Source organism: Psittacula echo (genome assembly GCF_963264785.1).
Source record: "Psittacula echo genome assembly, chromosome: 3".
Classification (NCBI taxonomy): domain Eukaryota; kingdom Metazoa; phylum Chordata; class Aves; order Psittaciformes; family Psittacidae; genus Psittacula; species Psittacula echo.
In genome coordinates, this window is record NC_137736.1 from 123,768,632 (window position 1) to 123,783,977 (window position 15,346).

Consider the following 15,346-nt stretch of genomic DNA (forward strand, 5'->3'; position numbering starts at 1 on the left):
GATGGTTATTCAGCAGCAATGATGATTTAAGATCTTTCAGTTTTACAAATCCATACATTACTTGTTACCATTGGAAAGTCCTTGTTTCTTTAATCAAGTCCTACCAAATTAAACCAAATGTCTCACTAAACTGTCATATTGTCAGAAAATGAGTAACTCTTTGTTTCTTAAGTTCTACTTATCAGAAAAGCAATATGGTTGGCCTGAGTTACTATACATTCACTTCATTCTTCATCAGTTGATTTCTGTATTATATCTGTGATAGATGTCAGGCTGCCTGTTCTAACTTGCCTCCTCTTCTTTTCCCTTCTTAAATATCCACACAGCATTAACCCAGTTCTAATCTCTTGGTAGCTGCTTCAGTATTAATCAGTGAGTCAGATTCCTCTTTGCTGTCTCATTTACTGGCTACAAGTTAAATGAGCCTGCGTATTTCAAGCTGTTTGTCGTTGAATAGGTATAGTTTAATATAATTCTTGGTTATTAATGGACTGGAAAAAAAACCCAACTTATTTCTTACGAAACAATCATGTTATTGTAGTTATTTGCAAAATCCAGAGCAAAACTTCTCACTGAACACTTCAGCCTTTGCTATAAATTATTAACAATGTCCCATCTCCATCAAGTCCATTGCTCAGTTTGCAAGGTTTCAATACGCCTAAAAAATGTTTTATTGTTCTTTGTGTTTTTTCAAGGCATGTATCTTTTTCTTCATGTACTCAGCTTCTTTCAAGTCTCTGCATGGCCTCAGATTGTTATAGATCACACTCTGTTTCCCTATTGTTCTAGGAGTTTACATGCTCCCTTTTTATTTCTTCTTATTCTTCTATTTTGACACTGAATGAAGAGGTCCCTTTGTCAAAATCTGATCCTATTTCATCATTGGAGGATCACTGGAAGAATTCCATTTAGAAGGAGACCACCAATATGGCTGAGTCTTTAAGCTGTTGGAAGCAGGTTGAGGCTGTATATCCAGAGGGCTCCATCTGATCTTGGAGTTTCTATCAAGAAACCACACATTAGTCACATAATATCACCCATAGCCCTTTAGATCATAGAATCATAGAACAGTTAGGGTTGGAAAGGACCTTAAGATCATCCAGTTCCAACCCCCTGCCATGGGCAGGGACACCTCACACTAAACCATGCCACCCAAGGCCTCATCCAACCTGGCCTTGAACACTGCCAGGGATGGAGCATTCACAACCTCCCTGGGCAACCCATTCCAGTGCCTCACCACCCTCACAGTAAAGGATTTCTTCCTTAGATCCAATCTAAACTTCCTCTGTTTCAGTTTGAACCCGTTACCCCTTGTCCTGATCTTAAATATAAGAATCTTTAATACAAGAAGGGATGAATTTAATTCCATCTGTTCTTATTAACTGGTAAGATGTGGGCTCTCAGCCTTTATAAGCTTTTACCAGTTGCTATAAGCCCCCCCTCCCCCAAGGGAAAATAGCAGCACACTGACATCACCTTTATGACAGTGGCACAGATGTGCTGCTCTGATCTTCATTTCATGGCTTAGATTGACCTTTGCACAAAGATGCTGAAAAGGAATCAGTTTTCCAGATCTCAATATCTACTGGAAGGGGTTTTCCTTGAGTCCATGTTTCTATTTCATTAATTAGTGTGAAATTTAATTGCAGTTAAGTGGAGACAGAGAAACATTGCCTGTAATGGGCTTTCTTTCAGTGTTTTCAAATACCATACATTTTTGTGGGTAACTTGTCATGAGTAAGCTCAGGAAAGGGATGTTACTGACAGTGAAAACTATTCCTCAGTTATAGTTTACTGTTTCTCTCCCATTATTTTCTATGTAAACTAGAAGATGGCTTCAAAGCCTGTTTTGCAGCCAGGTCTTACATTTCTGTTGGATATGTGCAATGATGCATTCTCTAAGGTTTTTACGTGTAGTTAAACTTGAGCTATGTAGTAGAGATACATCTTGATAGTGTTAAGAGAAGTGGTGTGAAGTATACTACCTATGCAGTGTACTAGATGACCTGTAAAATAAAGAATCAATCCCCTCTTTCCATCTCTGACAGGATTTCAGCACCACTGTTTATGCTGGAACTGTAAAGCTCCAAAAGAAACACTTAAACAGTTCACTTTGAGTGATCAGAATCTGATGCTCAGTAAATAGGTAGTTAGAGGTCATTGAATCTCTGTGTTTAAATGAAAACCTCTCCCACCATCACCAGCTTTTCCTATTGGAGATGTTGGAGCGAGTCCAGAGGAGGCCGTGGAGATGCTGCGAGGGCTGGAGCAGCTCTGCTCTGGAGCCAGGCTGAGAGAGCTGGGCTGGGGCAGCCTGGAGAAGAGAAGGCTCCTGAAGGGGAGACCTTAGAGCAGCTCCAGTGCTTAAAGGGGCTGCAGGAAAGCTGGAGAGGGGCTTTGGACAAGGGCCTGTAGGGACAGGCCAAGGGGAATGGCTTTAACCTGCCCGAGGGGAGACTGAGATGAGCTCTTAGGCAGAAGCTCTTCCCTGTGAGGGTGCTGAGGCGCTGGCACAGGGTGCCCAGAGAAGCTGTGGCTGCCCCATCCCTGGCAGTGTTCAAGGGCAGGTTGGACACAGGGGCTTGGAGCAAGCTGCTCTAATGGAAGGTGTCCCTGCCCGTGGCAGGGGGTTGGAACTGGATGAGCTTTAAAGGTCCATTCCAACCCAAACCATTCTGGAATTCTATGGTTCTATCTTCCACTTTATTTGATTTTATCATACCTTAGCTTCCAAGCCTGTCCTTATTGCAGCCAGAAGCTTTTGCCTAGAAAGATGATAAGAACAGCATATGTTAGCTGTTTTCAAATATGGTAGCACATAACATAGCAGCAGCGTTGCACCTTGCTTGTGTTGTACAACTGTAGCATCACTTCATTATGCAGAGACTCTTTAAAAAGCAAAGCAGATCAAGGCTGTTAGCTGTTAACAGTGGCTACGCTTACACTAAGTATTTCAAAAGAAGCTCTGACTGAACTATCATTGGAATAAGATCTTGTTTAATTCTGGTAGAAATGACAATGAAGTCAAGCATCAAAAGGGCTTTGTGAGGCTTTTAATTAAGAAAATCTAATGATATTCCAAACAGTATTAGTCCTAGTGGTTACTTATATTTGTATACCTTCTCCAGTAAAGATGCATCACATACTACTTCAGGTTGTAAAACATGTACATGGGACCACTCTAGGCATCCAGCTGGTCCAGACTGGTTGCATTTCTATAGTGTTCAGTTCTTATTGATGATGACACTCATAGAACCATAGAATGGTTTGGGTTGGAAAGGACCTTAAGATCATCCAGTTCCAACACCCTTCCATGGGCAGGGACACCTCACACTAAACCATGCCACCCAAGGCCTCATCCAACCTGGCCTTGAACACCGCCAAGGATGGAGCATTCACAACCTCCCTGGGCAACCCATTCCAGTGCCTCACCACCCTCACAGTAAAGAATTTCTTCCTTAGATCCAATCTAAACTTCCCCTGTTTCAGTTTGAACCCTTTACCCCTTGTCCTGTCACTACAGTCCCTGATGAAGAGTCCCTCTCCAACATCCTTGTAGACCACCTTCAGATACTGGAAGACTGCTATGAGGTCTCCATGCAGCTTCTCTTCTCCAGGCTGAACAGCCCCAACTTTCTCAGCCTATTGTGAATGATCTCTCAATTACTGTGAATGATTTCTCAACTGTTGTGAATGATCTCTGGTCCTTGCTAGCTGAATTGTGCAAAGGAATTCAAAAGGTATTGGCTGAGCAGAGCCAAAATCTTGGAAGAGTCCCTTCTAACAAATAAATTATATAGCTTATCAAGTTACACGGCTTGATACTGTTTGATTCACTATGATCAACATGGTCTTTGGGGATGAAGGGGTAAGGCAGTGTCCTGTGTCCCTGAGCAAGCACTTTGATACGTTCCCATTTAATGATGGAACTAAATTCTCATGGCCTAAGTAATTATAAGTGAACAGCCCTAAATAGACTTGTGAGGGTAGGGGTCTGGATCCCTGTGTGGTCGTTCACTTATGCACAACCTTGCTGTTGGACCTGCTGTTATTTTGTAGACTCATAGACTCATAGAATGGTTTGGGTTGGAAAGGACCTTAAGATCATCCAGTTCCAACCCTCACAACTAGGCTGTGTCGCCCAAAGCCCTGTCCAGCCTGGCCTTGAACACTGCCAGGGATGGAGCATTCACCACTTCCTTGGGCAACCCTTCACCCCTTGTCCTGTCACTCCAGTCCCTAATGAAGAGTCCCTCCCCAGCATCCTTGTAGGCCCCCTTCAGACACTGGAAGCTGCTCTGAGGTCTCCACGCAGCTTCTCTTCTCCAGGCTGAACAGCCCCAACTTTCCCAGCCTGTCTCCATACAGGAGCTGCTCCAGCCCCTAACCACCCTCATGGCCTCCTCTGGGCTTGCTCCAACAGCTCCATATCCTTTATCATATCCCAAATCCACCCAGATCTGGCTGCCACAAGCCTAGAAAACCCGAGTTCACACATGCTCAGTAGGTACCTATTCAGAGAGCAGTAGCAAAATTGTCTGCACTGAGAGTATTCCTTCCCTTTCCAACCCTCTCCTATTGCTACCAACCGGGCTGCACATATGGCATCCCTAGAAAGCAATTGAACGTGTGACAATGCTGGAGCTGCCAGGGTTGAGTGGCAATTTCTGTGCCATTGTTCTGCTCAGCATTGGGCCAGTGGAAAAAAAAATAGCCTGTGATGAGGGAATTAAAGGCTATTACAGATTACATATGCATGGGGGGCTGATCTGAAATCACACAAGCAATCTTAATACTGTTCTCTGCTCACTTTTGAGTGCTCGACTTGACGAACTTGGAGTTTCTTGAGCAAAAGCTTTTTTAAGGTGTAATTAAAGGTGGCTGTGGCTCTTTTAAGAGAATATTCTGGGTTGCACTTGCCAGCACTTGCCTTAATCTAAGCGCTGGATTTAGTCCTAAATCCAAGGGAACAATCATCAGGTTGTGTTTTGTTATGGAGAGAGCTTTTCACATTGATCTGAACCATTCCCTTAGATTTATACTGCCTGGAAGTTCAGTACTGGATCTTGCCTATTTTCTCTGGACAGGAAAAATATTCTTGTGTCATTAATGGTATTGTGTGCAGTTCTGGTGTCCTCAACATACGAAGGACATGGAGCTGTTGGAGCAAGCCCAGAGGAGCCCACGAGGATGATCAGGGGCTGGAGCACCTCCTGTATGAAGATAGGCTGAGAAAGTTGGGGCTGTTCAGCCTGGAGAAGAGAAGCTGCGTGGAGACCTCAGAGCAGCTTCCAGTGTCTGAAGGGGGCTACAAGGATGCTGGGGATGGACTCTTCATCAGAGACTGGAGTGATAGGACAAGAGGTGAGGGTTTAAACTTGAACAGGGGAAGTTTAGATTGGATATAAGGAAGAAATTCTTCCTTGTGAGGGTGGTGAGGCACTGGCACAGGTTACCCAAAAAAGCGAATGCTCCATCCCTGGCGGTGTTCAAGGCCAGGTTGGACAGAGCCTTGGGTGCCATGGTTTAGTGTGAGGTGTCCTTGCCTATGGCAGGGGGTTGGAACTGGATGGTCTTAAGGTCCTTTCCATCCCAAACCATTCTATGATTCTATGATTTGCCGTGTCACACACTTTACAGCTTTCCCAGACAGTACTTTTGTATCCATTTGCTGAGCATTTATACAGGAAAATAAAGGATTTTTTCCTTTCCAAGTGAACTGTTGGAAAAATCTCTTGGATTTCAAGCTTATGTGAAGAAACTAGAAATTAGAAAATAAAGTAAAACATTCTTAGACTGCTTAACAAATAGTCACATATTTGTCATCCAATGCAGTTAAAACAATAAGAAACTCCTGGATACATGTGCAGATCTATAAAGTGTGTCAATTAATGCTGAATTTCCAGCTCTTCCAGCATACACTTGAAGGCAGTCATTTTATTCAGTTATTAGAGTTTTACTTACTATTTTATTAGAGTATTATTTTATTATTATATTATTAATAGTATTATTATTTAGTGTGAGGTGTCCCTGCCCATGGCAGGGGGGTTGGAACTGGATGATCTTAAGGTCCTTTCCAACCCTAACTATTCTATGATTCTATGATTCTATTATTAGTAGTATTATGAGTATTATTATTAGACTAGTATTTTATTATTTACTATTTTATCAGAGTTTTATTCATGCTCTAAGTAAAGCTCAAGTTAAAGCTCTGCTTTGGCCATCAAGGGATTCTGAGCTTGTCATTTTGTTCATTTTTCTTACATCAACTAGCACAACCCAGCTGGAGCTCCGGTGCTATTAGAATGTACATGGTGACTAATAACACTAATGCAGTTTTCAGCTGATGGAAGGATTATACCCCAAGCAGCGCTCTCAAATAATTTACTTGTCTTGTAATAAAATCATGTTCATGTTCAGAAGGAGGCATGAGCAGGCAGCCTCTGAGAGGTTGCCTCTCACATCACGTTCTACAACAGTATTTAGGTCTTAACCCTTAAACTGGGATGCTCATTTGAACACTGATCCCACCTCTGTTGTGCTGGGGTGATAGATGAAAGCAGGGATTCTTTGTGGCTTTTACACAGCAAACTGCATTTCTTGGACTTTAAGCAACCCCTTATATTCATTTTGGAAAGCAGGTTTTCTGATATCATAGAATCCCAGACTGGTTTGGGCTTGACTGGGACTCAAAGCTCATCCAGTTCCAATCCCTGCCATGGGCAGGGACACCTTCCACTAGAGCAGCTTGCTCCAAGCCCCTGTGTCCAACCTGCCCTTGAACACTGCCAGGGATGGAGCAGCCACAGCTTCTCTGGGCACCCTGGGCCAGCGCCTCAGCACCCTCACAGGGAAGAGCTTCTGCCTAAGAGCTCATCTCAGTCTCCCCTCGGGCAGGTTCAAGCCATTCCCCTTGGCCTGTCCCTACAGGCCCTTGTCCAAAGCCCCTCTCCAGCCATTAGGTAGAAGGCTACTTCCTTATATCTAATAGAGATAAGAAGGAAGGCAGCATGTGAGAGGTTGTTTATTTACCTATGTAAATTGCACCCCTTTTAATTAGGGTTTTACATTTTATATGTGTGTAATGAAATGGCCTTTGTTAAATTATACTGTCCATACCAGGCTAGCCCAGAAGCATAGTAATTGCAAAGCAAGGTAGGAGGCCCTGTGGTGGTGCTGCCTGTCCTCATTTCTCTAATTGAAGTGAGTACCCCAATGGGAACACATTATTTCTAATATTATACACACAAATTAAAACTCCATTTAGAGGTACAGTGGGACCATCTTATAATTGACTTTGATCTTGACGAAAGACCTCACTAATATTTATAGGGATATGGTCTCTGCCAGAAAAGATACCTAGAAGGGAAAATATTATTTTACTGAGAGGGGCCTGAGCATGTGTTGCACCACATTTACTAGAGCTGTGGGGCTGAAATACATCTCTTCAGTGCAGTAAGCTGCTTCGTGGCAGCAAAGTGTTGCTAAAGTCCATCTCTCAATCTCCTGTTGTGCTTTCATAGTGGTATAGATGCTGAAGGGAATGACAGATTGTATTTAAGCAGACAGCTCCTTGGATAAACCACACTATTTCTATGTCTGTCTTTTAACTCTAGGTTAACACTTAGAAATGCCCCTTAAAATACCCATAAAAATATTTACATTTACCCATTTAAAACTGCATTTTCCCTTTTCCTGCAGGAAATGAGGAGCATCCAGCAAGCTGCTATAGCACTAGAAGGGCCGGTGATCATCTATTAGCGGTTTTGAATGGGCAGGCAATCACTTGAAAGTCTTTGATCCCCAGGGGTAATTAGGAAGACATTGAATAGGAAGTGCTGACTCTTTGCATTGAACAAACATTGAGTTGAACTGCTTCATTTTATAACGTGTCTTTCTAGTCACTTCCTTAAAGGTTTCAAAGAAATGCGAATGCTTCAGCTGGAAGCTCTCTTTTTTTTTCTTCCCTATTAAGAGCAATTGGGAACTAAATTAATATATAAAGTGTTCTCCTTAGAAGGAGCTAATACTATTTGGTAGACCATCTGCTGCTGTCTTGGAAAGCTTTGCTACAGCTCTGCAGTCAGGAGGGGTCAAAAAATAACTGGTTTGTGTCGAATCAAAGCAAGTAAATGCATTTGCAGCTGGGACTTTAGGTGATTACCACAATGCTTTGTTTTCCCCAGAGGCAGTTCCCACTCTGATGGCAGAATTGTAAGAGGTAGGAATTTGAATTCCTCCTTTGTACGTGGTGATTCTGAGGGAGGGAAGGAGGAAGCCTGAATTACCTCTGAAAGAAACGCTGCTGGTACATGCGTAGTTTGAGCTCTGGATGTGGAGGAATGGCCAGGCAGCAGGCAGGGTCCCAGGTATTACTGGAGGTGTTCCATAGCATGTGTCTTTACTGAGCTGGCTGTGAAAGCACCTACCACTTACTTAAGGTCCTAAAACCCCACCATAGAATCCCAAACTGGTTTGGGTTGGAAGGGACCTTAAAGCTCATCCAGTTCCAATCCCCTGCCATGGGCAGGGACACCTTTCACTAGAGCAGCTTGCTCCAAGCCCCATCCAACCTCACCTTGAGCACTTCCAGGGGTGTATGTGTAAATCCAAACTATATGTCTAAATGATGTGAATTCCTGATGTTAAGAACCATTGGGATCTTTAGTCAGGATCCTATATTTCAATCCCTGACTTGAGAACCTGTTAGATACTTGGGTGCTAAATAGCTGCAATGCTCAGTGTCCCTTGCCCTTATAGATAAGCAACATCTTGGATCTGTCTGGTCCAGGACTTGACCGTATAAACAAGGCGAGCAGGTAAAAGGTACTGCATCCATACTTACTGCTTTTACCCTCTTCCAACATCAGTCAGGCCACAGGGCCGTTTCCGTCCTCAGCTGCATTGGTATGTTCTGCCATGCTGGGACACAGAAGCCTTGTCTAGCACTGAAATGGAACAGAAGTATAAGAAGAAAACAAACTGGTTGATAGCTCTTTTTTTTAGTGTTTGTTTTACTGTTTCCATTCTCTTAATATCTTCTTTGATTTATTGAGGATTGACAAACCAATGATTATTTCATGCTGAAAAGCTCTTTTTCATAACATGGAATGTCACAGAAATATGATTAATTCTGCAACAGTCAATTCTCCCACTTCTACAGAAATCATCTGATGTCAGTGTAGAGAGACACAGCTATCCAGGTAATTACAGGCGAGTTGATTCCAGAGACAGGAGGGAAGGCAATACATTTCCTTGAGTCAAAATTAGCCTTGAGTAATTCACTGGTGGAATTTAGCTCCTTTTTTGTCAGCAAGGAGAAAACACAAACCTCAGGTCTCATTTTAGAGGCTATGTTATTATAAGTCTGCTGTCGAAGCTGAAGGTTAAAGAGGAATATGTAGCCACCACATACCTTATGCTTGAATGCTCAAAACGAGGGCAGAGCAAAGGTGCAAGATGTATAAATGTCTTCTCAACCACTGACTGAGCTTCAGCTCTTTTTCCTGTTCCAAGCTCCTTTTACTTTCTTCCTCACTCTTTCCTGATGTTCTTTCTCTCTGCTGTCACCAGTGCAGTGAGGTGCTTTTCGGAGGCAAACTCTTCTCCACATAGAGCCCAGTGTTAGCACGGCTGAGCTGAGGAGAGTGCCGTGACTGTGCAGAGGAATCTGATGTTTCCAAAGCTTGTGCATTGCCCTGTGTTATTTGTGCAAAATGTACTGAAATAGGATCATAAAATCCCAGACTGGTTTGGGTTGGAAGGGACCTTAAAGCTTGCCCAGTTCCAACCCCCTGCCACAGGCAGGGACACCTTCCATTAGAGCAGCTTGCTCCAAGCCCCTGTGTCCAACCTGGCCTTGAACACTGCCAGGGATGGGGCAGCCACAGCTTCTCTGGGCACCCTGTGCCAGCGCCTCAGCACCCTCACAGGGAAGAGCTTCTGCCTAAGAGCTCATCTCAGTCTCCCCTCGGGCAGGTTCAAGCCATTCCCCTTGGCCTGTCCCTGCAGGCCCTTGTCCAAAGCCCCTCTCCAGCTTTCCTGCAGCCCCTTTAGGCACTGGAGCTGCTCTAAGGTCTCCCCTTCAGGAGCCTTCTCTTCTCGAGGCTGACCTAGCCCAGCTCTCTCAGCCTGGCTCCAGAGCAGAGCTGCTCCAGCCCTATAGACATCCTTAGGTAAAGATAGTTTCAGTGCATGGATCATTCTTAGGGGAAACACTGCCTAGTTGTTTCAGATGAGAAGCTCAAAGGACTTTGTCTTTCCTACATGCTGTTTGCTCTCTGCACCATGCTCGCAGTGGTGATGATTAACTTGGTGCTTTGTTGAGCTCCCAGTTCTGAGAAACTCTTCAGGGCAAGTTCAGTTGTCAATAGTAAAACTGTTGTTGTTTTATTCATTCCTTAGAAAGCACCAGGCCAGCTGCAGTAGGAAAAGGAAGAAGAGGATAGGAGAAGACAGGACAGGAGAGAAGAGTTCCTGCAAGCTGCTGTGAGAGTGCCTTTAACAAAGACTCTCCAAGCAGCCGGTGGCTTCAGCCATCGCCTTAATTTCAAGCATCACAATTGATCAGTTTGGTTATTTATTACACTTAGCTTGCTGCAAAGCAACGAGCTAATAAAGGACCAGCAGTGTGGTTTCCAATGTTCTGCTGACAGGGGTGGTTTCTGGGGGTCTCATATGCTTCAGTAAGCATGTCTTATCTTTTCTTCTCCCTGTGATCTATCACAATCATCTGCCTCTCTCTGCAAATTCCTTCGCTCCATCAACCTGTCCCAAATGATGTCCATTTTGTTGACTATGTGAATTATTACCTTTGTTTGTCCTTTTTCATCCCAAATGCTGTACGAGTTTCTTTGTTCTCCACTTTGCTGAGTAAAGTATTTTGACTTAAGTGTTTTGCTGTGTCATAAGCAAGTGGCAATAATACAGCGATACCCAAAAGCCTGTGTCTCTTCAAAACAAACTTGGAAATAATTTTCCTCTTTATTTGGCTTGATAACGTCAGCTAATGTTGCTTATGACCTCCACAAGCAGCTATGGAGTCAGAATAGTGCAATACACATAAAGATAATGTATTAAAACATCAAGAATCATTATCCTGAATACTTGGTTCCACCAAGATGAACTTTGATTTATTTGGATGGTTAAACAGCTCAGCTGGTGCTAAACTGTGGGTAAATTCACTTTGCTAAAGTGAATCTGAGTCCATCAAATGGACAGCCACATCACACTGAACTGCTGAACTCAGCAAAGTAACCAAACCTTGAAAGGATGGGAGTTTGGCTTCCTTCTTTTCCCCACCTGAAGGCAGCCACAAGTGAGTTAGGACTCAGGATAAGTTGGTTTATTCTGCCATGGAAAACTCTGTTGTTGGCTCAGCAAGTTTCAGGGCACTTTTTGCTAGTCCTTAGCTACAGTTAAAAGGTTGTGAAAGTCAAAGATTTAATGTCAAAACAGGAGTATAATGGGCCAGAGACCCCAGGTGCCTTTATATCATCTAAGCTGTTGGTGCTGAACCAGCCCAGAAAGGACACATGCAGGGTTTCCCCTAAGTCTTGTTTCCGTTCCAAGAGAAGGCAGACATGGGAGTTTTATTAGCCATGGGAAAGAGAAGCAAAGCTTCTGCAAAGGGCATGTCAGGAGGCTTCCCAGGCAGTGAAAGCTACATGGCATTTTACAAAAGGGAACATTTTAATGATTGTTAATTGCAGTGTGCTCTTTTAATACATGGGGGGCCTTCAATAGCTCAGTATCTTCTGAGCATCCTGTTGGGGAGGGAGAGGGAGAAGGACAAGAGGGGCTTTTAGGAAGGCATTTGCTCTTTGTGAGCCTCATCTTCCATCTAGCTGAGCAAAGAGGGGGAGAGAAAGCCAGAGAAAATGTCAACAGTGGGTTCCATTGACCTGGAGACTGAGAACATCAGGGATCTCAAACTATTTTTACAGCTTCACTTTGCTTTCAGGAACATTAACACTTCAAAGTATATGGTTGTGCCTCTCATCCATTGTTCTGGGGTTTTTCCTTGATTATGGTCTTCTTTTTCTTTCTGTCTCACAAGAAAGAACTTTGCATCAATTTAGCACAGGACAAGGCTGATTTGTACCTCTCTTAAACCCTTTAAACATCTGAGTGCATCAACAGTTTCACACATCCCACTGACATGTAGAGACCCAAAACATCCACTGCTGTTACTGCTTGACCTTTTAGCATGAATGCAGCAGTTCGGGGGAGCAAGCAGAAGAATGAATGTTCTACCAGCTTGTCACTGCTATTTGGAAGATACTAACATTAAAAACTTGATCAGAAGACTTCCTAACAACTGCCTGCTACTGGAGTGTGTTTCCAAAGTAAACCCAACTCTTTGTTCCTGTTTCAGGGAGGCTCCTGTGGATATCACCTACCTGCAGCAGCAATTGCATGATGCATGTTTGCTTTATGGGTGGGAATATTTATAAGCTTTTGTTTTGTGGTTAGAAACATCAAATCAGAAGCCCTGGATAAAGCACTAGCTCCAGGCTTTTGCACCTCTTTCTGAACTCCTTTTAAGCCACTTAGTAACCAAAATGATTTTCAAATATATCTCTGTTCCTCGGATGCTTGTGCTTTTGCTTGCATGGTGTGCATAGATCTCATGGGTCATCACTGGAGACCTTCTTACAGCCTTCCAATGCTTAGAGGGAGCTTGTAAGAATGATGGAGAGAGGCTTCCTACCTGGGACTGTAGTGACAGGAGAAGGCATAATGGTTCCAATTGAAGAGGGTAGATTTACATTTGGTATAAGTAATTCCTCCCTGTGAGGGTGCTGAGGCGCTGGCCCAGGGTGCCCAGAGAAGCTGTGGCTGCCCCATCCCTGGCAGTGTTCAAGGGCAGGTTGGACACAGGGGCTTGGAGCAAGCTGCTCCAGTGGAAGGTGTCCCTGCCTGTGGCAGGGGTTGGAGCTGGATGAGCTTTAAGTTCCCTTCCAACACAAACCAGTCTGGGATTCTTTGCTTCTGTGATCTATGTGATGATGGTATCAATGAACACAAGAAGCTTTTTACTTCAGACAAAATCCATTCACCAAAGACTAAAGTTAATGTATTAATGCAAGCCTTTTATCCCTTTCATAACACAGTATCTATATTACAGGTTATTCTGTCATATTTTCTATATTGGGACATAGTAAGACAATTTTCAGGCGTTCAGGGATGAATGGTGGTATTGAATGGTTGATTCAGTGGCTCAAAGGGATGGATAGTGTCAAAAAAACCCTTAGCACACTTCCAAACTACAGGTTCTGTCGTTACACTGAAGCAAGATGTTTCCTTCATAAGACATTTCCTCTCAGGTGTTTTTAAATGGATTTTACATGCCTGGAAGAAATGCTTATAGCTTTCTAACCCATCCCAAGCAATGCTGAGTTCTTCGCCTTCATTTTCTTGCAGTAGATAATGATCCACAAGCAACAAAGTCCTCCTAAGGAGAGGAGAAGAGACAGTGTCCTTCCAGGGAAACAATGGGCTTTCATTGTGTTCCTAAGAGCTTGTGTGGCACTTAGACTGTGATACCCAAAGGACAGAGCAAACAGCCCACTGGCTCGGTTCTTGCCTGAAGCAGTGATGCCCAGTATAAGCTCACGCAAATCATTGAATATGAAGTTGGAACTGGTAGGTGGAGTTGGGATTAAACACTTAGGGTTTGAAGAGGCATCCAGGCTGCTTGCTGTATAGGACTGCCTGGGTCTGAAGTAGTGAACAGTACAGGTTTCATTCCACTTGGAGCTGCAAACATCCAGTGGCACTTGGGTAACACTGCGGTCCTTGGAGAGGTCCAGCCTGAATGGCATTCTCAGGCAGCATCCAACACTGAAACCTACTGGTGGAGCAGTCCATGAAATGCCTGTTAGGGCTTGTGAACCTATGAGTAAGGAGTAACTTAAATGAATGAACACACAATCACACTTTAATGCCCAAACAAGTCCTTTAATCTGCTGTAGTTCTCTTTTTCCTTGCAGTGAAAGAGAAATAACAGGTTCCTACCTGATGAGGTTCCATGAGGTCAATAGCTCTGAAGTGCCCAGGCACTCGGGTGAGAGCTGTATAAACACAAAGATGCTGTGCAAGCACAGACATGCCAAATGCTTGATGCAAATTCCTTGCTTCCAGCCTGATTTCCTCTCTTCCCTTGCACAGTTTCTCTGCCAAGGAAATGGACTTTCAGACGCCTAAAGTATCCTGGTTGACTTACCAGTTGTGTTGCTGGCATTCCTTCTTGGAATGTGTACCTGGATAAAAACATTCAGGTTTTGAGCAGGTCCTCAGGAGACCTTCCCCACTGTGATTCCTTGCTGTTGGAAGCTTTAGGACTGTATTTTCTTTCCTAATGGTTAAGACTTTATTAACAAGGTAAAAGGAGAGTTTTGCTCTTGCTGTGTTTTGTGATGTAGTAGTGCAAAGACAACCTTATTCATGTTAATAAATGGTAAACAACCTAATTGAGATTAAAGTGGGAAAAAAAATCACTGATTTTGCTAAAATCACCTAAACATGCTGTTTGTGGAGAACTACTCAGATTACTTTTCAGTCCTCTTGAAAAGATTATTCCTGATGCACATGCTTAAACAAACTAACCTCTTGTCCCTAACAGCGTTCGCCAGGCTCAGCGATATCTTTGAGAAGGAAATAAGAACTATGGGCTGTGGAAACACTCTATTTCTTCACTGGTTCTGTTTATGTTAAGTGGCTGTGATGCTTCTGTCATTGTAGAGTTACTTGGAGAAATTAGAGTGGTATCACACAAAGCTAAATGGTGCTGTTTGGTTTCAAACCTTGAGGAGGTAATCTTTGATCTGAATAGGAGGAGCTGAGTTATACTAAGGAGCACTCGCTCGTAGTCGCATTTGTGGTGCTGGATCTTAAACTGCCTTAGTTTTTATTTGGTCTTATATAGGAAAAGCTGTCAGAGATATCTGTGTTTCTGGGTATAATTGGTGGGTTTAAACAAAATTCAAAGGAATAAAAAAGAACCTATATAATACATTATGAATACAGTAGCATAAACCAGAGTGCGGTTTCCTGGCATCTATTGGTATGTTGTTAAATACTACTCCTTGTATTTCTGTGTTCACCACATTGTCACCCCAGCCCTTTTCTGAAGCACTGTGCCTGGTTATTCCCTCACACAGGCCGTGAGTCAGGAGTGGTTCTACTGGAAGCAGCAGAATGGATTGGTACAGGTGATCTAAAACGAGTTTAAGTGGGTGGAAAGACCTAGGGAGTTGGTATGGTAGAAGCAGCAGGGGCTGTCTGATGACATTAATGCCATTCTTATCCTACAGCAATCAGCACTCATAAGGCAAAGTGGAGC

General features: G+C 43.4%; 1 protein-coding gene across 1 annotated transcript in view; it reads left to right on the forward strand.

Annotated features, from left to right (window-relative positions):
- TENM4 (teneurin transmembrane protein 4) overlaps positions 1-15,346 on the forward strand; it is a gene marked incomplete at both ends in the record, with an annotated part of 363,192 nt that overhangs the window by 157,355 nt on the left and 190,491 nt on the right. The gene's annotated exons all lie outside the window — the stretch shown is intronic.